Genomic DNA, 25871 nt, shown 5'->3' with positions numbered 1-25871 from the left:
CTACATTTCTGCTTCCCAGCGCCACCTGTTCTCCTTCCCCTCCCCTGTCGTCCTCCTCCTCCCCAGCCCCTGCTAGTCCCTGCCTCCCTCAGCTGTTCCGCTCTCTCGCGGCGCTCGGCGGCGGGCGCTGAGACTTGTCCCGCGCCTTCTTCAGGGGGCACCGGACGCGCCGCGCGGCCGGCCGCCCAGTGGGGGAGGGCGGCGGCGGGGGGGGGGGGTGGGCGCACTCAAACCCGGGAGTGACGGCCCCGTGCCGGCCCGCCCACGGCTCTCGGATAGGTGGAGCCGCCCACCGGCCCGCCCCTTTCCCACCCTATGCTGCCTCCGATTGGCCCAGGGGCTTGTCGGGTTGGTCGCTGGGCCCCGGCGCTCGCCCCCGGGAGGCAGCAGGGGCGGTTGAGAAGTGAAGTCTTGGCCAGAGTTTGCTTTCTTGCCAGGAAATCCGCGGCGGCGGCGGCGCTTCCCGGCGGAGCGGAGGCCGGCGGGCTCTGCGCTCCCTCGGCGGGCCGCGGTGAGCGGCGCGGCGCTGGGCGGCGGCGCCGGGGGCCGGTGCGCGCCCCGGGCGGGCGCGCTCTGCCGGTGAGTAACTTTGCCTGCCCGCCGCGCCGCGCCCTCTCGCCGGGTCCGGGCGCCGCCTCAGGTGCGGGCGGGCGGCGGGTGTGGGGCAGCTCCGCGCCGGTGGGGCGGCCCGAGGCGCCGCGGCCGTTCCTCGGCTCCTCTCGCGCTCGCCGGGCTGCCGCTGCGCGGGCTGCGGCGGCGGCGCGCGGCGTGGGGCCGCGGGCTCGTCCCGGGAGGAAGGACCGGCCGCCCGGCGCCGGTGCCCGCCGCCCGGCAGGCGCCTGGGCAGGGAGGGCGGCCCCCGGCTGTTCCCATTTGGTGGTTCCGGCCACCCTGCTGTGGATCTGCGCGGCGTCTGCTTTTTTGGCGAAGGGAGAGGTGGGGATGACTTTATTATTTTCCGTGTTTCCTGAGTGAGAGTGCCGCAAGCTGCCTTAGGATGGGTCTGGTTTCCTCTGGGAAGAGATGGGGAGAGATCAGACTCCGTCCCAGCCTGTTGCCCGTGAATTCTCACCTCAGCCTTTAAGCTGGAGAGGGTAGGAGGGAGATTTGATATAGTGGAGGAGGTAATTTCAAAATATGGATCTTGGTTTGGAAGCAGTTGCACACAAAACAGCGTTCAAGACACCTATGGCGCTCTTTTCACAGCTTCATGCCATGTTTTAGACGGACTTTTGACTTATATGTAAGTGTTTCTTCTGATATTTTGAGTTTACATTTAAGGTTTGAATTAAGACGATGGTGTCTGCCAGGAGCTACAGTACACTCACGCATGGGCTCAACTCTATGGATTTTTCTTTTTAAATCCCAGAAACCAGAATGAAATTGAGCAAAAAGCAGTGCCAGTTTAGGAGGAAAGAGTGGTGAACTCTAGTTTGTTGAAACCGCCTTCACTTTAAGAAATTCACATTCTTACAGCAGTAGTATTTATTTGCAAATTGGCCTTTGTCCCAGAACAGATTTTTATTTTTCTGTTGCATGTACTGTGACGCAGCACTGGTGAAGTTCGATTTCAATAGATCAATTTTATTTACTTTCGTGGATTTGGTTCCCATCTCCATACTTCTTTGGAAAATGGACTTTGATCTAGTCTCCTTTTTGGCCTGTCAAAGCTTTGTTGAACCATGAAAAGCAATTTTGCCTTTTTAGCTTGTCCAAGTCCCACATGTGAGTTTTCCCATAGGGATAAAATGTAGGCCAAATTGGAACCAAAGTAGAATAACATCACTTTTAATGTTGGCTCACTTTTGTGTTAACATTCCCAATTTTATATCTTGTTCCTCATCTCATTTAGTTGGAAATTTTCAGTATTTACTTACTCAGTAAGTGATAGCGTGCCTACGGCATGCCAGGCATTGGTAGCAGGGGTCAGTTCTGTCCTGAAGTTGCTCTTAGTCTCCTGTGAACAACTTAGTTCATACCTCCATTCCAGTAGCTACCTGAAAGTAATTTGAACAAAGTGCAGTGAGAACTTAATAGAAGGAACTTTTCTGCCTGAAGTCTAACAGGGAAACCCTCACATAGGCACTTAACTCATCAAATTGGTGTGGAATTTTGCCAAGTACATGTTGCATTAGAAGAGGTGCATGTGGATGGCTTCTTAGGCTGAAAGACTTAAGGTATTGGGTGGGAGTAACAGTGGCCAATGGTGTATTAATCATTTCTACGCACTTAGCACTTTGCTTCCTTACAGTGGGCACTCATGTGTCTATTGAGCTGACTTGAACAGAAACATGAAAAATTTTGCATGCCAAAATAAGAAGTTTGGAGTTCATCCAGTCAGTGATACAGAGCTGCTAATTATAAGCAGGAGAATGTCATGATAACATTTGCATTCCAAAAAGATATCTGCAGCAGTCTCTTGGAAGGAGGGGGTCCAGATGGGTGGTAGAGGGAAGCAAAGTAGGAGCTGTTATGCTTTGAGAGTTAAGTGCTTCTCTATTCACATTGTCTGAGTTTGAATCTGATTCTGTCACTCATTGTGTAACCCTGTCCTTTTTTTTATAAATTTTTTTTTTAAAGATTATTTATTTATATAAGCACTGGGTACAGTCAGAAGCTCGGGAGGGTGAGAGAATTCACCAGAGCCAGAGCGGGCAACAGAACAGGCAGACTGATGAAATAGACTGCTGAGGGGAGCAGTGGGCGGCAGGAGAGGTCTGCGCGCCATGTGGGACCCTTGCTGGCGGCCCGGGAACTGAACCGGCGCTGTTGAGGCTGCGGGCAACTTTGCAGTCCAGCACTCAACCGCTGCACCACTAGGGGAGGCCCAACCTTGTCCTTCTTTAGGTTCTTCGTTTTATAGGGATGGGGAATATAACTTGAAAAAGCAAATATATTACTCAGAGCAGTGCTTGGCACATAGCAAGGGTTTGGGAAATGCTAGTTGTCATACTACGTGAAGGCAGTGGAAATAGAGTTGATGTGGCATTTAGGAGAGGTAATTGGTTCAACTAGATCAGTGACTAGATCTGACTAATAAGAGAAATGATTCCTAGGTTTTTTGACTTGAGGCATTGGAGTGTACCAGTTAAGTTGACTGTGGAGTCAGAACATGGGTTGAATTAATTCAGAATTAGTCTCCTGAATGAGCTTTGATCTCCTAACATTTAGGAAATGGTTATAGTCTCTGCCTAGGAGGGTTTGAGGATCAAATGAAATTACACATGTAATGCACTTGGCAAAATACCTAGCGCATTACAAGTGCTCAATAAATATTAGTTGTTCTTTTAGTTATGATAACATTAATGAGCTAGTGAAATGTTGGAAGGTATGAGAAGTTTAAAATTGATGGTAGGAGTAGGGAAGGGTAGATAAATAGTTTTGACCAATCCAGTGAGTTGCTAACGGATGTTTGAGGTGTGTGTGGTGCACTGGTTGGGTATAGATGTTTCCCACAAGAGTTAGGAAAGAATGGGAAAGAAATAAAGAGAGTTCACAGAAAGCCTTTGTGGTGTGGTAAGCTTTATGATGATTTGGAGAAAGTAGAAGGAAAGGAGTGTTTCTATTCAAGTCAGTTCAATAAATATGAGTGCCCACTGTAAGTAAGGCCAAGTGCTAAGTGCTCTGCAATGAATAATACACTGGTAGCTGCTATTGCACTTTACAGCAGTGCCAGGAATGTTGATGCTGAATCTGTATCCTTAAAATGCATTTGGCCACCAACATAGGGGAACTCCAGGCTCATATCATTTGTTTGGCACCATGCCCTTCTCATACTCCTCTTTTTTCTTCTTTTCTAATTGTACCTCACCCCCATCCAAATCCTTTTTGTTTTATTAAGCAGAGTCATTTAACTTTTCCTGCTTATAGGCCTTAAAAATTCACTCCAGGCCCACCTTCCTACTTCACAATTCAACAAGGTTTTTAGAAGAGTCAAAAGTTTCTTTTCATAGGTTCCATCACTCTACTTGGTTGAAAAAAAAAAAAAAAAAAGGGTGGGGAACTGGGAGATTTACAAAATAAATCACCTTTAACATTCCTGTCACATGTCCCTTTTCCTCAAAGTATTCAACTTTAGAAAAAAAAATCTGTGGTTATGAAAGTTTTTCGGTTGACTGGAATAAGAAGAAATGACTGTCTTGTGTATTAGCTTAAGAAGAAGTTATTAAGAGAAATTGTTAAAGAAACAAATGCTGATGATATACATTACAGTATATCATTTAGTATAGTTCTAAAGAGGCAGGAATCATAGGTTCTATCCTTTAAAATGTATTCTTCATAAAAACTGGAATCAGGTCTGTTTTGCTCACTGAAAAATCCCCATGTACTTAGAGCCATAAAAATGTATGCAAGCATGAATAAATTGGATCCATTGGCTCTGTTCTGACTTGGCCCACAAACTTCGCCAAATCTTTGGAACAAAGATAGGTTAGAGAGAAAACAAAAAAGAAAATTGAACCAGCAAGGAATAGGAAGATACAGAAGCTATAACCAAATTTATGACTCTTATGAGTCAATGATTTTAGTGCCAGCTGCTATTATTTGCATGATTCCCTCCTTTTTCAAGTTTTACAGTGAGATGTGGTAAGGAGGAGCCGAATTATATAAGAATGTTGCTTTGGTTAGAGGTAAACTGACAACACCTGCATTATAACTTTGTCTTCTATTTATTATTAGCAAAACTAGAGGGCAAAGACTCTGAAGTATAGATTAAAAAAAAAGTTGGAAAGTTAGGACAAGTGTTGTGGACAGAGATGATTTTAGCATAGTTTATATCTTTATCTTTCCAATCTAGAGATTTATCACTATTACATCTGATAGGCAGAATTCCTCAATGGAGAATTATGAGAAATAGAAACAAATGTAGAAAATAAACAATAGGGGAGTTAAAAATATATAACTATATAAACATATATGCAAGTATACTATAATATATATGGTATGTTTTTATGCTTATATGTGCTATAAACAACTGTGTCCACCTAAAAGGCATATCACTTTCACATGTAAAACAAAGGTTTTCATTTTTTTCTATATTGAAAGAGTAATCTTAGAATTCCTTTGTATAACAATTTGCCCTAAAGTGTGTAATTGGAATCATTGTAAAAAATGTTTACGGTGAAGTTTTGAGGACCCATGTCTTATGTAAAATAAGGTGTACGTGGCTATAATAATACTTCTAAAGTCTCTGTGAGCTATTACTTTGTTTTAGCAATAAAAATTAAGTCTGGAAAATATTTACACTACCCCTCCTATTAGGATTTTGATTACCAATCTTAAAAATTAGTTCTTTATCCAGCGCTCTTAATGCTGTTGAGTTAAACCATGCAAATGAATATTGAACAAACAAATCAGAGCCCTTTACTTACATACTCTTTATTGTGACCATTGCCACTTTTCTTCTACCTGATTTTTTATGTTTGAACTTTGATTTTCAATTTAATAGTGTTCAATAAGTACCTAAGCATTCGTGATGTGATTGGCATTGGCCTGTGTGGAACACTCAAGAATGTCTTTGCCCTTGTAGAATGTAAAATCTTAAAAAAGATCCAGTCAAGGAGTGAATCATTCTAAGCAGGTTGACTAATTCCTGACTCTTAGTAGCTTGACTCCTTTACTCCAGTGACCTCATTTTCCCCCCTCCTGTATTCTAACATTCCACACAATTTTCCACATTAGAAACCTTAAATTTTAATGTCCTATTCTCTAATCATAGTCTCTTATCCTGTCCTTCTAGTTCTCTCACACCCACCCTTTATACTATATGCACTTCCTCTTGAAAGAAACTGTTTGCCTTTGTCTTGTGCAGTGCACTGCACCTCCTGTTACCTGATAAATTAACATTGATTGGTCTCCAGTCTTCCCTTTTCAGTTTGAAATCCATCATTAAGCACCTGGTATATCCTTCATTTGTACCTTGGCCTTTCTTAACATTTGTTTTTGTACTTTGCCTGGAATCATACACTGTCTTTTTGTATCTGGCGTATTTCACTTAGTGTAATGACCTCAAGGTTCATGCATGTTGTAGTTTGTGACAGGATTTCTGTCCTTTATAAGGCTGAATAATATTCCACTCTATGTATATACCACATTTTATTTATCCACTCATCCCTCCTTGGATATTTGGGTTGCTTCCACCTCATGGCTATTGTGAATAGTGCTGTTGTGAACATGGGTGTGCAAATATCTCTTTGAGATTCTGCTTTCAATTCTTTGGCTACATATCCAAAAGTGAGATTTCAAGGTCATAGAGTAGCTCTATTTTAAATTTCCTGAAAACTCCAATGCTATTTTCCATGGAGGCTGCACTATTTTACAGCCTCACCAGCAATACATAAGGATTCCAGTTTCTCCACATTCTCATCATTTTTTATTTTCTGGTGGGTTTTTTTTTTTTTTTTTTTTTTTTTTTGATAGCAGCCATCCTAATAGTTATGAGGTGATAACTCATTGTGGTTTTGATTTGCATTTCTCTGATGATTAGTAATGTTGAACATCACGTTATGCTTATTGTCCTTTTCTGTATTTTCTTTGAAGGAATGTCTATTCAAGTCCTTAACCCTTTTTTAATTCCATTATTTGATTTTTGGGGTTATTGTTTTTGATTATTTGGTTATTTGTTGTTGATTTGTAAGCATTCTTTATATATTCTGGATATTCAACCCTTATATATTATTTGCAGGTATTTTTTCCTGTACTTTAGGTTCCCTTTCCACTTTGCCTACTATATCTTTTGATGTGCAAAAGTTTATTAATTTGATATAATTTCATTTATTTTTGCCTTGTTGCTTGTACTTTTGGTGTCAAATATAAGAAATCCTTGTAAAATCCAATGTTATGAAGTTTTTCCCCTATATTTTCTTCTAGGTGTTTTATAATTTCAGGTCTTAATGTTTAGATCTTTAATTCATTTTGAATCATTTTTTGGATAGGGTACAAGGTAAGGGCCCAAACAAAATATTTTGAATATATCTCTGAGACCTTGCTTATGGGAACAAAAGGAACGGTCTGAAATATATGGAACAGTTTTAATTTAGGGGATTAATGACAGTGATTTGGTTAGGACAGAGTTTCCAAATGATCCTTACTAGTATATCCTAGTATCACTTCCTCTATCCTTTGTTTTTCAGAGTTTTGGGCATCAATATTGAAGTAATTGCCTAAGCCTAGCTGAAGCTAAAAATAAAAGAATTAGGAAGAAATCAGTAATCAAAATACATGTGACTTCATCCTGTGCCTCTATTACTAAATCTCTAATGCATGTGGTCAGTAGTTGCTGTACATGCCTTTTAAGACCATCCTGGGGGCCTCCCCGGTGGCGCAGCAGTTGAGCACTGGGTTGCGAAGCTGCCCGCAGCCTCTGCAGCGCCGGTTCGATCCCCGGCTGCTTCCTGGACACCGGAGGAGGGTCCCATATGGTGCACAGACCTCTCCTGCTACCTGCTGCTCCCCTCAGCAGTGTATTTCGTCAGTCTGCCTTCTCTGCTCTCCGCTCTGGCTCTGGTGAATTCTCTCGCCCTCCCGAGCTTCTGACTTTACCCAGTGCTTGTATAAATAAATAAATAAAAATTAAAAAAAAAAAAAAAAAAGACCATCCTGTCAGGGCTATTTGATGAGATTTTGAAAGTATGTATAGCAATTATATCTCATATGAAATATTTATTGACCTCATTATTTTCTCTAATTTTAGCCTTTGTGCTTTCATTATAGATGAGATACATTAATTGATACTTAGACTAATTTCAGAGTTTGTTAAAAATAGATGTGATTTTTCTGGGTTTCTGACCTAATAATTTTCCAGGTATATAGAATTTAAAACTTCATTTGTTAACACATTTTAATGATTTTTATATCTTTGAAGATATACAATAACATCAAGAAACCTTTTAGGATTTATTCTGAGTACTTTTTTTGTTTTAGTGGTGTAGTTTCTATTGGGTTGTAATATTTATAAATATGAATCCATTTGTGGGCCTCCTTGGTGGCACAAGGGGTTAAGACGCAACCTATGAAGCTGTCCGCAGCCACTGCTACACAAGTTCAGTCCCTGGCCAGGGAGCATCCAGACCTCTCCTGTCTCGCTCGCTGCTCTTCTCAGCAGTGTATTTCAGTCAGTCTGCCTTTTCTGTTCTCCACTCTGTCTCTGGTGAATCCTCTCACCCCCACACTGGCCTGTACCCTAGTTCTTATATGCATAAATAAATAAATAAGTCCTTTAAAAAAGATGAATCCATTTGTGGGATACAGAGTGATATTAAAATCTGAATACTCATAAACATCAAAGACAACTTTCAATTTATGTATATATTCACTTTTTTCCTTATAAAAAGTTTGCATGTTATAGACTTGCTCAGTATGACTAAAGACTGAATTCTTTCTAAATGTGACTGAATTTTGTTTAGAGTTTGGATTCATCAGAGGCAGTAAATCAAACTTGGGGTGTTGGAAGAAAACAAATGACTCCTTAAGTAATTTTTAAGCTATTTATTCATAATTCTATATTCATTGTGTCTCCATAAGAATTAAAAGAAAATTGCTCTGTTAGTAAATAAAGCAAAGACATTAGTTGGATTTCTGGAGGCTATCTTTCTGAAAGATAAAGATTAATGTTTTAAAAAAGAATATTTTTATTTATTTTTTAAATTTTTAAAATTTTATATATTTTTACATCATTTTTCATTTTTATACAATGTATGTATTTTCATCTTGGTTATAGTTCCCATACAATTCCCACCGCCCCTCCTTGTTTTGATCCTACTCCTTCTTCCCCCCTCTCCCCCTGAAGTGTGTCTCTGGTTTATAGTTGCTTGTGGATTTTGATTTTTACTTTATTATAATTAGTCTTTTTCCTGGTCCCTTATTTAAGTTTTCTAGATTCCTGCTATGAGTGAGAACATCTGGTATTTTTCTTTTTCTTTCTGGCTTATTTTGCTGAGCATGATCCCTTCCAGCTCCATCCATGTTGCTGCAAATTGCCATGAGTTTATCTTTTTTGATTGCTGAGTAATATTCCATTGTGTATATATGTACCACATCTTCTTAATCCAGTTATCTATTTTTGGGCATTTGGGTTGTTTCCATAGCTTACCTATTGTAAATAGTGCTGCAATAAACATAGGGGTGCAGGTGCCCTTTTGAATTAATGTTTCTGTGTCCTTTGGGTAAATACCTAGGAGTGGAATTGCTGGATCATATGGAAGCTCCATCTTTAGCAGGTTGAGGAATCTCCACACAGCTTTCCATAGTGGTTGGACCAGTTTGCACTCCCACCAACAGTGCAGGAGAGTTCCTAAAAAGAATATTTTCAATTCAAGTTTAAGACAGTTAATGCTGTTACTAGAAAGACTTTAAATTTGGATAACTGCTGGAAAGCAAGCAATCTATATATTTGATTTGCCTTATTATAGCTATTGTCAAAGTATATGAGGGCTTAAAGGTACAGGTGGTTTTCATTCTTTGAAAATATTTTTAATTGAAGATGTAATAAATGCTTAATATAGAAAATTTTGAAAATCCTAAATGATGCAAAGAATATAAAAATTACTAACAATGCCACCAGTTATAATACGTTTATTCAGCAAGTAATTGAAATAACTCTGCTGTGTACCTCTCTAGATATTTGGTATGTTATAGAAGGTCTTGTTCTCAGAAATTAAGACTAATCAAATAACAGTTTCATTGCAATCACTTGTTTAAATACAAATATGAATTTAAATTATAAAATTTAAGCATATTAAGTCTTGTGGCAAAATTATTAATTTCGTAGGCAAAATTATTATTATGAAAACTGTTAAGCCTGCATATATAGCCTCAAGTGAAAACAAATTTCAGCATTTTCATGATTGTGCAGGTCCTGAGATAGCTAGGTCCATGATTATGTGCCATTTTTCTCTACTAGATATTTATTGAATGCCGGTTAACTTGCACTATTCTACATGGTGAAAATAATATAACAAGATAAGTAGCACCCCCATTTTTATGGCATTTACATGCTGAGGACAGGAGGAAAGATAAATAGCAAATAGATAAGAAAAATTAATGAAAAGGATAATGACAAATGTTAGGAAGAAAATAAGATGATGTGGTCCGATCTCAGTGGACTCTTACACTGGTAACTGAAATCTGTAGCTCCCCTCCTTTCAACTACTAATTCATCTTCTTTGTTTCTTTCCCTTCTTACTGTCTCCTGGAGATATCAGTGAAATAGCTAAACGGCAAAAGTGGGAAGAAATGAAGATGCCTTAGACAAAATGTCTGGATAATCATTTCTCAGATAACTTGACTTTTCATAAATCTGGGAGGTGCTGAATTTATACAAACTTGAATTTGTACCTGACAGTATCTCAAATGTACTTAATACTGAGTGCTACTGGGTTAGGGTAAACAAAACCCTATTAGTTTGTTAGGAGAGGAAAATTATTATATCATCTTGGAATTTGTAGTTTTAATTTCAAGTTTCACATCTTTTCAAAAAACTACTTAACATCTATGTAACTTTATAAAGAGCTCTTGAATTAGAACTTAGCCGATTAGACAGTCTTTACAATCGATGTGTAAGACTTTTGTGCCCTGCTTTCTTTGGTACATAAGAATTTGGAGTGTGACCCATGACTCATCGGTTGATGTTGTGCTACATTTTTAGAAACAAAGAATGTGATAGCAGATTTCCCTTAGGCAGCAGTAGAGGAAGTAAATTCAAGAAAACATAAATTTGTCTGTATCTGTGAGGGTGCTTTTACACCAGTTTAACTGTCTGTTAAATTGATTCTTGGAAATGTGTTACAAAACTGGACATTTCACTGAGTTTGAATAGAATAAGATATAAAGTATGTATGTATCTTTAAAAATATCCTTATATGCATCAGTAACTATATTTCTCCCATCTTTATGGTATGAAGTCACTTTGCAGATAAATATGATACTTAATATTTAGGTTTGTGTTTTATTTATTTTTAAAAGAGATGAAGCAATGATGAAAAAGCACAATATTTAGTGTGCCATAATATAGTTTAATTTTGATATAGACACCATGTTTGTTTGCTTTGCTTTTTATTCTGACCACTTTTAAGATACAGGCGCAACTGCTTTCTTCCAGTTTTATTCCTTTGGCACATGTTCCCAACAAGGTTTATCCCTATACACAGAAGTCAGTCTGTACAATTAGATACTTGATGAGAAGTAAGTCTCATTTCCATTCCTCTTTCCCCCAGGTCCTCAGTTCCTCAGAGTTGACTGTTCTAGGAGCTTTTTGTATATCCCCCACTTTGATGCATGATTATTTCTTAAGACACTAAATGAAAGTAGAGTTTCCATAATATGACTTCCAGAAAGCAGAAAGATGTTTATATAAATATGTTTATACAGAAAGACTTGTACAAGAATGTTTATAGAAACTTTTATTCATAATCACCAAAACCTGGAAATAGTCCAGGAAGAAGCATTATGCAATGGGGTACTCATGTACGTCTGTTTTAAAAAGACTTATCTGGCTGAGCAACAGAAAGAAATAGATTGCTGATCCAGCCACACCATGGATGGATCTCAGAAACATGCTTAGTAAAAGAAGCCTTACTAGAAAGAGTACATATTCTGTGTTCCTAGTTAGACGATACTCTAAAATAGGCAAAACTAATCTTTGATGGGAAAAAAAAAAATCAGTGATTGGGAAAGGGACATGAGGGAACTCTCTGGGATGATGATTATATTCTATATCTTAGTATAAAGTTGGGTGTACATTTGTCAAGACTTAATGAATATGCACTTGGGGTTTGTGTATTTTTTTGTATTTAAACTTCATCTCAAAAGAAAAATGTAAGCAAATATTGTACTTCAGTTAGTGATGTGCAAGCTGTAATATTTAGAGAGAAGTATACTTTTGCAATATGCTTTGAAATGCATGAAGGAAGGAAGAATGGATAGCTACGTGGTAAAGCAAATATATAAAATGTTAACAGTAAACATGTAAGATACAGTTGTCACTGTAAAAATGTTAAACTTTGAAAAATTTCATAATAAATTGTTTGAAAAATGTTAACTGATAGTACAACTTTTTATGTCCTGTTTGTGCATGGTTTATTATCTTACAGACTTTGTTTCTCTGTTTCGGTGATTTTTATTGGTTTCATATGTGAAATTGTGGCTATCTGGTAATTTTTGAGAATTTATGTTTTCTGTTAATTATACTAAATATAATTTTAATTGAGAAGTCAATTCAGAGTACAGAGAAGTATCATTCTGCCTTTTTAGTACTGTTGTCTTCCTTTGGGACAACAGTAGCAGTATCATTAGATAGTTTTAAATTGTGTGGTTTCTCTGGGATTGTATTGCATATTATCTAATGCCCTTTTGTTTCCACTTTTAATGAGAGAGGAAACAAAGGGAATGGTAAAAAATTCCCAATTTCAGTACCACCCAATACGGACTTTGAAACTAGATGAACCAGGGTTTGAATCCTGTCTTAGTCACTTCCAGTTAGTTGTTTTTACCACTCTGAGCCTCATTTTCCTTATCTTTAATATGGTGATGGTAACTACTTCACCTACTTCAAGGGTTTTCTGGAAAGATTGAATGAAATCATGCTTATAAAGTAATTAATATAGTATCTAGCATGTAGTGATAGTGAATAGAGTTATGAGAGAATAAATTGCTAGAAATGAAATTTAAGAGTCTTCTGGGATATTTGAGGGGGAAGTAAAGCAGGAAGGTAATATGCTTAGGTGAAAATAAGCCACATAGATAACTGGCTCTGAATAGACGCTTATGACCCAGGAATGATATCAGCAACATCTATGGATTCCTCCCTAAACATTGGATGGGTAGATTGCTCCAGAATAACTGGTGTGATAATGCAAGCACTTAGAATAGTGCTTGGGGATGAGAAGAAAGTAAAGTATTAAAATAGTAGACTTTTTTGGGAGAAGGGTGCCCTGCATACATTATATTTACTTCTAGCCACAACCCCCAGTTTCTTTTTTTGGGGATCCACTTTTCCTCTGTGTGCTTCTGGGAAAGTTGATGCAATTCCTCTTTTGCAGAAGTAACCCAGTTCTGGCCCATTAAAGCTCTATATGTCCCTGGCTACAGTGATTGATGCAGGATAGGTACATGACCCAAGTCAAACCTTTAGAAATAGGAAGACATAATTCTGGGGCCTTTGTTGGCAATATTATAAAAGCTGTGACCCTAAAACTGCTGTGCACCGGATGCCTTACACAGATGAATATGAACCCAATCCAGAGGAAGCAGAGTTCAGAGATAGAGTCCCTAGTCCGGTCACACCTATCTTATTTTTCACTTAAGCTGTTTCAGTCAGATTTTCTATCATCCGCTAATGGTAGGATCCACATAGATGCTCACCCATTATTAAACAGTAGTGTTGCTTAGGTTTTTTTCCTTAATTCTACAGTTAGGTTTATGTGTCTCCATGTCACGTGTACTTTGATTGAATAATGATTATCTATTGGTTAGACTGTAAGTTGTTTGAGGGAAGATACTTTCTTACTCCTGTAAATTGTTCTTTTCATCCTAATATAAATGCAGATTTCCATAGCTGTCCCATACACTAGTCATTAGCCTTACATGATTTTTGACCATTTGAGATGTGACCAGCTCCAAATGAGGCATGCTCTAAGTACAAAATACACATTGAATTTCCAAAGACTTGGTATGGAAAAAGACAGTAAGATACCACATTAATTTTTAAAATATTGCACAATGACAGGATAATTTTGGAAATGTTGGATTAAGTAAAATATATTCTTAAAATTAATGTCAACTTTTCTTAATGTAGCCTATAGAATTTTAAAATAATTTATACTGCACATTGTACTCCACTGGACAGTGCTGATGTCAATTTTGGTCCTTCTTTTTTTCCTCCTTGTTTCTTGTCTTAACCAAAAAGCAGTCAGTATGACATAGTACTTGAAAGTGCAAGGCTTGGAGTTGGTGATCTAGCCTACATTCTTTCTCTCCTTTCTGTATGCTCAGTAACTTAGAATTAATAACAATTTAAAATATTATTGATCATCTATGTAATAATTGATGTGCTTTGTGCTAAGGCTATAATACTGAGTAGAACATAGAGCTCCAATCTAGTGTGGGAGACAGATATTAAATAATCATATTGATAATTGATTAGTAAATTAATTAATAAATATGGGTATGTACTAAAAGGGAAATAAAGAGGACATTATAAGATCATGTAATAGGGACCTGTCCTAGTCCTGCTGCCATTATGGATGGTGCTCTGGGAGAAAACATATTTTGAAAGACAAAAAAAATATCTAGGAGAGGATAGTGGGAAAGAGTATTCCAGGCAGATGGAATAATTGCAAAGGTCTTAAAACAGAGCATGATACTTTTGAGGAACTAGTAGAAATCTATGGAGTGAAAGAGTGAAATGAACTGTGATAAGAAAGAAAGGCAGAAGATTTAAGTCAGAACAAAATTAGTAGGACTTTGTAGTAGATTAGCTATGCGAAGTGAGGGAGGAGAAATAGCAAAAATCCCATTCACCAGAGCATGACCTAGTTTTGGTGATAATGATTTTGGCTTTGATTTTGGACGTGGCATGTTACTGATATATTTGAAACAACCAGGTAGATGGTTCATTCTATCAAGTTATGAAAGAAAACTCTGCCTCTCCCAATAATTTTCCCTTGCTAAAATATCACAGTCTTAGGAAAACTTACTTTGAACCTTCTCATTATGCTTTTCTAATAATGTATTATTGTTTTACATATATATATATATATATATATATATATATATATATTTGTGTCACTGACTAGTGTTGTACTAGAGTAAGTGCTGTAAGGTCAGGGACTGTCTATTTAGCCTTCCACTGTAACACTGTCCCCTAGCACTGTGCTCAGCTTGCAGTTTATGATCGACAAATACTTACTGAATTAATCATGAATTTTCTGTTGCATAGTATAGACCCGTTATGTGCCATGTTAGTTAACTGATAGGGGAAAACAAGATCAAGCTTTTCTTGCTTTTTTTAAATAAATACATTAAGTTTTATAGTTAGATTTCTTCACTTAGGCTTTCATGGAAACAGCAACCAAAAGATTGTCAGGGTTGCTCTAATACTCCCTGGGGTGATACTTGCTACTGTTGTTAACTACAGCCCCATAATTTAAATATTTAGATATGTTTCTAGTGTTTGAGAGCCAATATAAAAATTTCAGGGAAAGTTGTTAAATAGTCCTTATTTTCCAGTATTGAAGTTCTTCCTTTCCATTAAAAAAATTTGATAGAGAGTAAAAGAGTTAGTAAAGCATAGGTGCTGTTCTGTTTCTACTAGGTACCTTTTGTGTTCCTTTGTATCACTGATTTTCTTTCCTAATGAATGCTTTGTAAATAAGTATTACTATTGATCTTTACATTGTTAGAACATAATTGTAGCGTCTGTAACACAAACGGAATGGGAATCATAAGTTCAGAATGACTGCCCAAGGAAAGTTCAGTTTAGAGTTTTCATTTTCTTTGATGTGCCCATTCTAGTTTTGATAGGCTAACCCCTTCTCTTATCCTCTCATCTCTTTTCTTTTAAATTTACACATCCTATAATGTTACTCCAATCACCCCTCTTGACTAATCCTAATCATTACCTTAGTTCAAAATCATGTTACCATTCATCTTCCTAATTGCTATAACTTCCTGGTTGCCTTCATTATTGTCATATCCTCTTACCTATGAGAAATCTCCAGCAAGGGTTATCCCTTCTGATGCAGACCTACTCATATCCTTTCTTGCTCAACACTCTGTAGTGGGTTAGCCCGTCCCTCTAGCCTTCTCTCTGTATCATAGTCTATAACTGGACTCTCTCTCTGTTCTCACATGCATACATCCATGTACGGTACTCCAACTCTTCCCCAAGCACTTTCTCTTTTTAAAATTGTCCCTTGTGCTCACTTCGGCAGCACATATACTAAAATTGTTCTTGTCCCCCATACTATCCATTTCAGCTTCCCCTATTGTTTCTGAATCAGTGTACTTCTCCAAATTACCACAACAGAAATCCCCCCCTTTCCCTTCTACTTGTATAACTTTGCTCCTGTATTATTATACCTAGCTGCGGTTGAGCGCTGGGTTGCGAAGCTGCCCACAGCCTCTGCAGCGCTGGTTTGATCCCTGGCCACTGGGTGAGGGTCCCACATGGCGCGCAGACCTCTCCTGCTACCTGCTGCTCCCCTTAGCAGTGTACTTCGTCAGTCTGCCTGTTCTGCTCTCCCCTCTGACTCTGGTGAATTCTCTTACCCTCCCATGCTTCTGACTGTACCCAGTGCTTGTATAAATAAATAAATAAATCTTAAAAAAAAAACTTTATAAAAAAAATAAGTAGCCATCTTTCTTAAAGTAGTGAACTAAGCACCTTATGTTTTATCATAAAATTAGGAAGACATGGTCCCAGTAAAGCTGGCAGTGGTAAACAAAAGGGCAGGTTAATTCCTGATAACCAGACTTCAGAGATTTTTTCCTAATCACAGTTGTCTAATGATGGAGGTCTTTTTGATTGAGATTGGAAAAAAACAAAGACTGACAGAAGCCTTATTATTTTGGAGGAAAAAAATCATTTTTAGAGGTGGAACTTACCTTTAAAGTAGCATTGTGGATAGGTACTTAATTTTATTTACTTAGTACACAGCCTAGCACATACTGGGGCAATCAGTAAATATTTGTTGAATCCAATTTAATTCACTACAGTATAATATCTGTTTCCATGGAGTGCTAGATTCATTCAGAAGCAATGTGCTGAGATAATGTCTTGAAAAGATGAATATCTTTTTCATAAGCCAAAAAATTCCTTCTAGTTTCTGTATATGGATGAATTACTTAACTAGGAATAAAATAGGCAGCCACTATTTTAACACCTTTACTTTTGAAACACTGGTTCTCTTATGCTTAACAGAAGTTCTCATTAATAGTTTTATATGTCTTTTTAAAATTTTTTGATTATTTTTTGATTGTTAAAATTTATTTTTTGATTAATAATTTTATTCAAAATTATTTGAAGTGTTGAAATTGTGGTGAGGGAGCAAATTATTGGATCATTGAACCTTTGATAATGAGCTAATTGGGAAAAGAACAGATGAACTAGCATAGTTTAAGAATTCTAACAGTAGGTGGTTGCAGTTATGTCTGAGATGTAAAGAGGCCTAAAAGTAACTGAAGTTGAGTATAGGTCATTGGGACATGATATAATGGGGGCTTAACCATTTTGAATTAATAAAACAAAGTTTTCTTTTCTCTTAGTTTCTTCATTGGGATGGAAGGGAGTCAATATTGAGCCCTTTATTCTTAGGAACTAATTCCACAGTCTGTGGGTCTCTTTCTTGTAAAAATAGTAGATGCCATTGAATGAACTCTTTTTACTCTAATCTTAGGTGTGTAACCTCATTCAGGATCTTGTTATTGATTCTATCTGGTAAGGCATCAAAAACTAGATATTGGTCAGATTTTCATGTGTGGCTGCATTGAGGTGTTGTTCTCTGAGTATGTGACTCTGGATAAATTATTTATGGAAAGAGGGAGCTTCCTATAATTCTCTTGATTTTCTGCCTTGGGAATATTTTTCTTAGTGTAACCAATCCTCTTTTAACACCTCATAGAAAATGTTACTAAAAGCTATTACAGAAATCTGTTTAATATAGATAATTTCTATTTGGCATATGAAAGACATAATCATGCCAAAGAGATAATGAAGATTTTTATACTCCTCCAATGTTATGTGCTCACATTGAATTATAGGAGACCTGCAAATGTGCTAAGAAACATGCTTATGTAGCTACATGTACCTCATCCTTATGTAGGTGTTTTTGTATATTTTCTTTCTTCCTTCTTCAGCTGTCAGAATGTCGCACACTTGATGACATAGTCAACGCTTTGTTCACCTTCCCTTACTTCCACAGAGTAATTGCCTGAATAGGTAATAAATTAGCAGATAATAGTGTTTGAGGAAAAATGTTTTAAAAATCAACAATTCACTTATATTAACTCCTTTTCTATTAGGAGTTAATATACCCAGTATGTCATTTTTAAAATCTTTTTTCTTTCTCCTTTAACTTTGAAATTGGATGTTAGTTGTCTAAGGCACTTGTGAATTATATGGTAGAAAGACTGACTCATCTATTGCCCTTTTGAATTAAGCACACCACAGCTAATATTTTCTATTTACATTTGAGTAGTTAATAGCATTTCATCTATTTTAAAATCGTATTCATCTGCTTAAAACAATGGCAGTAAGCCTGACTACAAGTTGTTATATAATATTTCACATATTGTACACTTAACTCCCCCACATTACACTTACAAAATCTATTATGACAACACTTCTCCTTTGTATTTTTTTATTTCTCCAGTCACTGCAAAAATAAGGCTCAGAAGGACACAGTCTTTATTCAAAAGCACCTATGTTGGGAGGTGCTTAATCACAAGAAATGCTGAAAATATAAGGTAGTTGGTAATATAAGATGATCGTTTATGTGAATTCATTGTTAGAGTTTTTAAAAGGAAAGTATAATTTTTAAATTTTTGTTTCTTAAGTAAAGACCTAAGAAATACGGATATTTTTCATATTTCCTGAACTAGGTTACCTACTAGTTGAAAGTCAGTATGCAGTTGTTTAAGAGTAAAGAAAACATTTCTAAGGTGTTACGATGAACTCAATATAGTTAGTATCAGGGGACATGGCTCTAGTAGTTATAGAAAAATACTCTGCTTAATTTATTTTGGAATGAGAAGTAGAACGGAGTGGTATAATTTAAGGCAAGGGAGAAAAAAATTTCAAGGAGAAAGAAATCAATGATTTTGAAGAGAAGTAAAGTAGAATTTGGAAGTGAGAAGTGATCATTAGCTTTGGCAGTAGACATGTATGACCTCAATAAAGCCCATCTCAGAAGCTGATGAAGATGGAAGGTCTTTGGGTAAGGAAATGGATACTGCAAGCATGGCCTTATATTTCAAAAATACTGGATGTGAAATGAAAGTAGTGGGGGGTCGGGTGGGGGGAAGGTGCTAATTGTAAAAATTTTTTGAAATTGTTGAGACATGAGCTTTTATAGAGATAAATCAGGTAGATGTTGAAGAAAGATGAAATAAATGAGAAAAGTTGCTAAAGGCGTGTGATATTAAGCCCAGGAAGTGGAAAAATGTCTTCAGAGAGGAGGAGAGATGTAAGAAAAAAGAAAATAAGGATGTATGTAGCTAGAAGGAATAACTATACATATGGCGGTGAAAAGTGTTTTGTTAAATGGAGGTAAGGGTGTACTAGCACCTCTTTTTGGTCTTTATTCCTCCCAGAATGCAAAGTTTCTTCCTTTCCCATTTTGAATAATTTCTCAAAAGAATAGTCTATGAGTTAATTCCTCTCTTCCAGTTCTCTCTTCAAGTTATTTAAGGAAGCTTTGGCTCTCACAGTTCCATCAAAATGAATTCCACATTTTTAAATACAATGAATAATTCTTAGTCCTAATCTTATGCATCTGTATTTACATATATCTTATATGTAAAGTTATATATAAGATACAACAATATAATCTTGTATACCTCTATATCTTATATAGAAAGTTTTATCTGGAACAAATTGGGCGCTTTAAATAATACCTCTTCTTTTATTTGTTGGTGTCACTAGTTAACTTGGAAAGCTGCAGTATTTAAATTTCTTGTAACTTACCCATAGTTAAGGCAATAATGAAGTATGCAAGTCTTTAATTATCAGTAATACCACCACCATAAAACCTATCCTGTCTGGTTTAGTTTCATTAATTTATTATGGAGGTTTGATCACAGAATAGAAATGTCCTGCGAATTCCTCTGCATTCAAGGGAAATAAATCTGAAAAGTTTGTTCTTTTTGTAGCTTTAGGTGTTTTTTATGGAAAAAATGTCAGATTGATTTTAACAGAATCTGCCATCTTAAATCATTGGGTTATACAACTAATAAGAAAAAAAGCAAACTAGCCAACCCTACTAGTCTTTCAAATAGATGCAACATTTTCTTCCAAAAAGCACTGTATCTGGGAAACAGTAGAGAAACTTACTTTTGTCTTATAATATTGTAGACATGTTATGTTACCATAATAAAACTACAGAGAGGTTTTCACTTAAATATAGCTCTACTCTCTTGTATATACATTTGTCTGTGAAAATAGAACTTTCAGGTTGGGGTGGTTAGAGTGTCCAGAACTGTGAAGATCAAACAAAGAACAAAAAGAAATACACAAATCCCTCTTGATAAACTTTTTATTTAGATCATTTTTATAGTAAACTCACTATTGGATACCAGTAAAGAAAAATGAATGTTCCATTTTGGGAAAAGGAAAAAAAGAATTTTGCTAAGAACATGTTTCTAGAATCATGGAATTTGGGATCTATAAGTAACTTTTGAGATTACCTGGATAAAGATAGTCTAGAAAGGTGAAATGCTGAGCCGGTAGCTTAGTCAGTAGTCACAGAGGTGAGAATCAAATCCAGGCCTCTTAATGACCAGTCTACTGGAAAGCACTTGGGTGACCCAGCAGTCTACCTTGTTCTAATTTTGCACAACATTTTGCATTCACCGATTTAGTCATAAATTAATATTATAATGTTTTGTGGCTTATAAAATGTTGTCTGATTGTGGAGCATTTTTAAGCTTCACAGTAATGTGTGTAATAAGCAAGATACCATTTCTATTTTACACATGAGAAAGTTAAGGCTTGTAGATGTTTAAATTATATGCCACATTATTATATCACATTGCTAGGGAGAGGCAGAACCACATTTTGAGCGCAGGCTTCTAACTCCATAATTGGTACTCTTTGATTCCCTTTGTTCCCTTGATAATTGAGAGTTAGTGATGGAATTGTGATCTACAATTAGAAAAATTAGAGATTTATTGAAAATAACTTGTCACTTACAACAAATGATTAAATGTACTGTACAAGAGTTAAAAGTCTGAAAATTTTCATCCTATAGAAGAAAGTAGACTTAATTTATTAAAATCAGAACCTTTGGCTTTCGATGTACATGGAGAAGCATTTAAATTATATCCAACAAATAAACTATTAACATGCAATAAATCAAAGCAATGAAAACTGTTGTTCCCCTCATGGCCTTCTCCATCACATTTACATACTGTGTGTGACACTTGTGAATTGTGATATTCCCTGAAATACTAGAAATTGTCCCAACTCAGCTCACTGATGAGGAGTGCTGTTGAGAAGAATCCATGTGCTGAGGAATCTGTCTTCCCTGGAATAAAGTTCTTTCCCCAGAGGTCTCTCCTAATTGGCAGAGGTATGTGTGGATATCTGTACTGAAATGGTTAGTGTTGCATATGGTGCATTTCCTTTTCAACTAGTTTTATGGCAGTTCTATTTTTAACTTGCCTGAAGATAACGTGATTTAGTATAACTTGTAAAAGTGTAACTTTAGTGTGACTCTCAGCCTGCAGGAATTGGGTAGATCATCCAATTTAGTTTTTATCTATATCCTTTTGCATAAACATCTTTTTTTTTTTTTCATCATCACTTACTGGTTCAAAATTAGAAGAACTAAAGGTAGAATGACAGTTGGAATTTATTGGCTAATAGCCACAATTTAACCTCCTTTTTCAAGAGTATTTAGAACTTACTAGACTTACTAAAAAATAATGACACATGTTGGAACTAAGAGGTAAAGTAATGTACAAATGTTATGTATAAAAAGCTATAGAATTACAAGGATTTTAGGGCTGAATTTGAACTTCGATTGTGCATGTGTTTGTACAATCAATTTCTATTTAAATGGAGCTGATAATTTATAATAACGAAACCAAGCACCAGAATTTATGTAACATACTAGCACATAGTAGACATGGGATAATGTGACAAATGAAAGAATGAATTGTGCAGTCACCCAGTTATCCAGTGGCATACAACTAAGGGCCTGCATTTCATAGTTTCCAGCATTTTTCTGTTTAACTTCCTAATTTTCTAGATTATTAAATGGGGTACACCTAACTATAAGTAGCATTAAAAGAGTTTTAAGATGGTTTTTTTATATATATTCCTACTTGTTAAAAGGGATAGATGACAAGTAGTTAAACCTGCTAAATTGTAGTTTCATATAGAAAAGTGTGAGAATTAGATTGTAAATGTGGATTTGTTGGAAACTGATATTTGATCATTTTTCTAGTGACATGCAATGGGAAATAAGTTTTGATTTAGTAAAGAATAGCATTTATGTAAAGTTCCTATGTGATATGCTAAATATTTCTCTGTAGCTAAACAGAGAATGATTCTTTCACTAGAAAAAGGTTCTAGGGAGAAAACTTATTCCAGAAAACACAGATTCCTACACTATGTGCTGATCTGAACACTTTGCTTTTCTTAGTTTTTCTCTTGTGTTCAAATATTGTTGGTTATTCACTGGTGCTTCTTGTGAAAGATGGGTACTACCCTTTAGTGCTCTGCAGCTCTTGTTCTCAAAGTGTGACCCAGGACCCACTGTTCTCTTTTATTGGGTTCACAAAGTCAAAACTATTTCCCCAATAATTCTAAGACATCTGCCCTTTTCTCTCTTACTCTCTTTCAAGTATCCAGTAGAGTGTTGCAGAGGATATTTGATAGATGATCTCAAACAGACTGAAAACAGATGAGGCAAAAATGCAAAATAATGCCTTCTAATCACAGTTTTTATTTTGAAGTTATTTTGCATAAAAATGTTAACATGCACTGTTTTGTTTTACTAACAAACAATAAATATTTAAGAACTTTAGTTAAATTAATTATTTCAGTACAGTGATGTAATTGGAGTAATTCACTATGCAACCTTTTAGGACTGACTTTTTTCACTCAGTTTAATCATGCCTGTGCCGATTCATCCAGGTCATTGTGTGTATCATTCCTTTTCATTGCTGAGTAGTATTCTATCATAGTTTAATAACTTACTGCTGAAGGACATCTGAGTTGTTGGTAGCTTTTTGTCATTACAAATAAATCTATACGGTTTTTGTGTGAATGTAAGTTTTCATTTCTCTGGATTAAATGTTCATGAGTGTAGTTGCTGGATATGTATAAGTAGCTCATGTTAGCTTTTTTAAGAAATGGCCAGACTTGTCTAGAGAGAAGAAGGGGATTTTTAGGTGTAAAAGTTTAGCAGTCATTGCTTTATACAAAGGCAGCTATCAAAGCAGATTTGTAACATATACAGTAAGAAAATTTTCTTGTGTTGATATAATCACATTAGAAAAATGTTTCCCTTTTTTTAGCCTTTTTAAGATCAAGGAGAATATTATGTTCATATATATTACACATTTCAGATTTAAGTATGAGTTTTAGGATAATTTTTTAGTGTATGGTATATAACAGGAAACAAGACTACAAGAGGTAAAGAAGATACTGTCTTTATCCTCATAGAGGGAAGAGAGCAGATAAGCAAGCCTGCAAATAGAGAAATTGCTAAAATGAAGGTGTGTATAATGAGTAGCAGGAACGTAAGGAAAGGAGGATGTACCTAAGAGTAGGAAGGAGGCTGCATATTTAACAGAGGAGGCAGAGTTTGGGTTGAGACTTAAGGAATGAGAGGAAGTTTGCCAGGACGACATGGGAGAAGAGGGTATTCTTAGCCTTAGCATTGATGAGTTAAGGAATCATACATGTTTCCTATGTAACTGTACTTTGGTGGTAATCCTTAGTTCACCATCTTTTTTCCTAAACTGGATCTCCCAGGTTAGGACCAGTGAAGACTCTTTCAATCTGAATAAAAAATAATGTCAAGAGAAATTATCTGAATAGTATACAGTTTTGAAGCCTGCAAATTGGCTGTGAAAAACCAAGGTAATTTCTGAGAGTCTTTATGAGGTACCAGGATATTCTTCTACCATAAACCAGAAAAGCAAGCATGTTAATCATAACTGGAGTTATATATTCAACAATGTCTAATAACTCACTTTTCATTTAAAATGTTATAATATTCCCCAATTTATTAGCTTCCACCTTTGCTGTCCCTGAACTGTTAAAACAGATAGTGTAGTTTGCAAAGATACACATTATGCTCCCTTTCATTTTTATATTTTGGAAAATATTTGACTATTATTTACTTAACCTGTATTTTGATATTTCAAACTCTGCTCCGAGACAGTGAAATCAAAATTTTACATATTCTTCCGTATACATTGATATATTTCTGGTTATCTAAAGTTGCACATTTAACAAGAGTGTGCAAGCCTATTGTCAACCATTTGGTCATTCTACATTTATTGAGCTTTACCCCTGTGGGAGGTTCAGCTCTTAAAGAGCTCATTGTTCAGTGAGAAACAATATATTATAGAAGTAGTGTAAGGTGTCTTAGTGGACTTGCACACAAAATAGAAACAAAATCATCTGTTTGGATTGGGAGTTAGAAGGATGGAAATGGGAATTGGAAAAACAGCATCACACTGCCTTTGTCCTTAGAAAATTTATATGCCAAGTCTTCACATGATACCTTTCTTCTTATAATTACCGAATTTACTCTGGGTTACTTTGAAGCAGTAAAGAACTGAATTTCTCTTCCTTCTCTCTCATTGAGTGATTTAAATTGTATGGCTTTCAGCAAAGCATAAAATCTGTTTGAACTTTTGTTTATTTTTAATAATAGTAATAATAGCTAGTACACAGTACCCATTATGTGCCAGGTATATTAAACATATCTAAATATTCTTTATCAACCCTTTGAGATAGGCCCTGTCGTTACACCCATTTTACATTTGAGAAGGAAACAGACTCAGACATTTCGCTAAGGTCACAAAACTAGTGACAGAGCTAAAATCTGAAATCTCACTGCCTAGCCCCAGGACACAGGTCCATGCCTACTTCATGTTGTAGACCTTGTAGTTCTTTAATCAGTATTTATATGTATGTGTTAGTGATCTACTAAACAATGATTTTTTTTCATTTAATGTTAGTTTCATGGTAACATAGGTAAGTATTTCAGGGCTAGAGATAATGCAGTTGTTACTTGGTATTTTAAGTGGGAACATGTTTTTCCTCATGAAAACATTTTGTGATAAAATGAAACAACTAAATATTATATGAGATTTTAAAAAAATAGCTAAAATATGATAGTCTTAAGAGAAACGCTTTCTTAGTCATTCTGTGGGAGGCTAGAATTATAGTATATTTTCTTGAGGAAAAGAAAAATTTAAAATAAACAGTATGACAAAGAAGAGCAAAGGATATAACAATTTTGCTAATTGAGTAGGAAACACGAGTCTAAGACATTCTATATTAAATACCAAGGTTGAATCAATCTATCTGCCTGAGATAAACCATGTTTCTCTCCTTAATATCATATACCTTGCACTGATTTAAAAAGTTATGATGTGGGCCTCCCCGGTGGCGCAGTGGTTGAGCGCTGGGCTGCGAAGCTGCCCGCAGCCTCTGCAGAGCTGGTTCGATCCCCGGCCACCGGCGAGGGTCCCACATGGCGTGCAGACCTCTCTTGCCGCCTGTTGCTCCCCTCAGCAGTGTACTTCATCAGTCTGCCTGCTCTGCTGTCCCCTCTGGCTCTGGTGAATTCTCTCACCCTTCCATGCTTCTGACTGTACCCAGTGCTTGTATAAATAAATAAATAAATCTTTAAAAAAAAAAAAAAGATGGCATTTAAAAAAAAAGTTATGATGCTCAGAGGGTTAAGATTATAAGCTCCATGAATTAAAAAATAGAGTGTTTGCTCTTTTAATGTTGGTACTAATAAGAGTTTATATCACGGACTATTACTGTAATTTTATTAAGTTTTGTAAAATGTATAGTTTATCTGAGACCATCCATCCCATCTGAATCAATGATGAAATGCCATGATGAATACAAATGTTTTTTCTAGTAAATACTCCAAATAAGTAAAATAGCAAGTCCATATATATGA

General features: G+C 36.4%; 1 protein-coding gene across 1 annotated transcript in view; it reads left to right on the top strand.

Annotated features, from left to right (window-relative positions):
• Nucleotides 1–381: 381 nt before the first annotated feature.
• LNX2 (ligand of numb-protein X 2) overlaps nt 382–25871 on the top strand; it is a 60043-nt gene continuing 34553 nt past the window's right edge. Inside the window, exon 1 of the mRNA XM_037527072.2 lies at nt 382–579. The gene's annotated coding sequence lies outside the window, so the exon portion shown is untranslated. The remainder of the gene's footprint in view (nt 580–25871) is intronic.

The sequence above is a fragment of the Talpa occidentalis genome, unplaced genomic scaffold (genome assembly GCF_014898055.3).
Source record: "Talpa occidentalis isolate TD23 unplaced genomic scaffold, MPIMG_talOcc4v2.1 talOcc4.5, whole genome shotgun sequence".
NCBI lineage: Eukaryota > Metazoa > Chordata > Mammalia > Eulipotyphla > Talpidae > Talpa > Talpa occidentalis.
The sequence above is the reverse complement of the archived record's forward strand: the minus strand, read 5'-3'. Positions and strand labels throughout refer to the sequence as shown.